Genomic DNA, 3,140 nt, shown 5'->3' on the forward strand with positions numbered 1-3,140 from the left:
AAACTTCATGTCAAATTTGCTGACGGTGTTAACATCATAGATATTTTTATGCTTAAAAATGTCGAATTTCGTGCAAAAAAAGAGCATTTGGGGGAAGTTTTAATTCATTACTTTATTTGAATTAAAGTGCTGCTGAAAGTTATCGTATACTTTGGGAAGCTTATGGTGAACATGCTCCATCTCAAGATAGTTGTGAACGCTGGTTTAAACGCTTTAAAAGTGATGATTTCGATGTGAAAGACAAAGAACGTCCAGGTCAACCGAAAAAGTTTGAAGACCAACAATTACACGCATTATTGGATGAAGATGCGTGTCAAACTCAAAAACAACTTGCAGAAAGATTAAACATTGCTCAGCAAACAATTTCCAATCACTTACAAGCAATGGGAAAGATATTAAAGTGTCGAACGACTGCCAGAACTGGTTTGGCTCGGTGGATGGAGCGTCGGCCTGCGGACTGAAGGGTCCCGGGTTCGATTCCGGTCAGGGGCATGTGCCTGGGTTGCGGGCACATCCCCAGTGGGGGGTGTGCAGGAGGCAGCTGATCGATGTTTCTCTCTCATCGATGTTTCTGACTCTCTGTCTCTCTCCCTTCCTCTCTGTAAAAAATCAATAAAATATATTAAAAAAAAAAAAAAATAAAGTGTCGAACGACCCTTTCACAGGGGTCGCCTAAGATCATCAAAAAACATATAATTACATATTGTTTTTGTGATTAATCACTATGCTTTAATTATGTTCAATTTGTAACAATAAAAATACATCCTGTATATCAGATATTTACATTACGATTCTTAACAGTAGCAAAATTACAGTTATGAAGTAGCAACGAAAATAATGTTATGGTTGGGGGTCACCACAACATGAGAAACTGTATTAAAGGGTCGCGGCATTAGGAAGGTTGAGAACCACTGTATTAAAGGAAGGAAAATGGGTGCCACATCAACTGAACGAAAGACAAATGGAAAACCCAAAAGTCATCAGTAAAATGTTGCTTCAACGGCACGAAAGAAAGTCTTTTTTGCATCGAATTGTGACTGACGATGAAAAGTGGATTCATTTTGAGAATCCCAAACGCACATAATCATGGGTTGATCCAGGTCAACCATCAACATCGACTGCAAGGCCAAATCGCTTCAGAAAGAAGACAATGCTCTGCGTTTGGTGGGGTCAGGAAGGTTTTATTATGAGCTTCTAAAACCAGGTGAAACCGTTAATACTGATCGCTACCAACAACAAATAATCAATTTGAACCACGCTTTGATCGTGAAACGACCAGAATGTGCCAGAAGACACGGCAAAGTAATTTTGCTTCATGATGATGCACCATCACACACTTCAAAACCAGTTAAAGACACGTTAAAAGATCTTGCCTGGGAAGTATTAATCCACCCACCATCTTCACCGGACCTTGCTCCTTCAGATTACCACTTGTTCCGATCGATGGCTCACGCACTTTCTGAGCAGCACTTCAAAGCGTACGCAGAAGTGGAAAATTGGGTCTCTGAAGGGTTTGCCTCAAAACAAGAAAAGTTCTATTGGGACGGTACCCACAAATTACCTGAAAGATGGGGGGAATGTGTAGCTAGCGATGGACATTACTTTGAATAAAGCACTTTTGATGTTTCTCTTGAAATTATCGTGTTTTCTTTGATTACAAAATCCGCATTTTTGACTGGTATCCGCATTATTAACCAGTACCGGGCATGAACTAAGTGTGCAGGTTTCAACATCTCTTTCTCTAGTTGATTCACAAAGCCTATACCAGACTGTAACAACATAATAAACATTGCTTCTAAAGTTCTACAACAGTGCAGATTCAAAGAGGATTTATATTATTGCTAAGACATATTAATAGCAATTGATCCACAATTAAGAACTGTACATACTAAAATCAGGCCAGAGAATAATTTTTTTTCAGGAGCATGTGAGCAATTTTCTCTTTTGGCACAACAATAAGCAACCCAACACGATGATAATAAGGCATTCTCACTGACAGCGACATCACGTCTCAGATCATTTGCCCATCACATTTATATATTTTTCTTTTTTCTTTTTTAAATAGTCAAGGGGCTAATTCAGCATGTCATGTTTCCTAGTATTTTTTTAATGCTGATGGCTTTACGCTTTCATTGCAAGAATATCATTACAAATAATACATTAGTATATGCCATTTTGTTGAATTTGCACATTTGATAAAACCATATTTTTGAAAAGTTGTCTTACATTTCCCTTTCCTTATAATGAGGCGCAAATAAAGTCATTGCTGATTGATGTTGATACTTTCCCCAGTATCACTATTCACTCTTCCCATATTTTTCACCTTCTCATCCTCATTTTTTGTAGCATTAAGACAATCCATTTAAGGGCAATTTGAACTAATTCAATTAAAGTGCTACATTTCTCATACATTCAAAATTTTGCTGACTATGCGCTTTCTGGAAAACCACACAGCAAATTCCAGACCAACTCAGTTGAAAATCATGACAATGTTGCCAAAAATGAATAAAATTCTCCCACACTTTAGTTCACCACTAACTTCACATTATGTTGATACAAAATTAAACAAGATGCAATGGAAAAAAATTAAACAATACTCGATTCTCCCATTTTAAGGCAATGGTCATACTGACGATCATATATCAAAAAGTTAAATTAGATGCCAGGGCACTGAATAAAACAATCTGCTTTTAGTCAATGTGTATATTTTTCATACCCCCTCTCTATTTCTCTCCCTCCCACAACATAATACAATAAGCCTTAGTATTGTGCCAATGTCCTTTCTAAGAATCCATGTCATACACGCTAATACTTTTTAATCCATTCTATTTTCTTATTTAAAAAGTTAGTTGTGTCCTGGCTAGTGTGGCTCAGTTCTTAGAGCATTGGCCTGAGCACTGAAGGGTTATGGGTTTGATCCCCAGTCAAGGGCACATACCTGTGTTGCAAGTTTGATACTCAGCCCCAGTCAGGGCACTTGCGGGAGGCAGCCAATGTTTCTCTCTCTCTCTCTCTCTCTCTCTCTCTCTCTCTCTCTCTCTCTCTCTCTTCCTCCTTCTCTCTTCCTCCTTCTCCTTCTCCTCCTCCTTCCCCTCCCCTTCCCTCTCCTTCCCCTCCTTCCCCTCCTCCTCCTCCTCCTC

This window comes from Myotis lucifugus, unplaced genomic scaffold (assembly GCF_000147115.1).
Source record: "Myotis lucifugus unplaced genomic scaffold, Myoluc2.0 scaffold_60, whole genome shotgun sequence".
NCBI lineage: Eukaryota > Metazoa > Chordata > Mammalia > Chiroptera > Vespertilionidae > Myotis > Myotis lucifugus.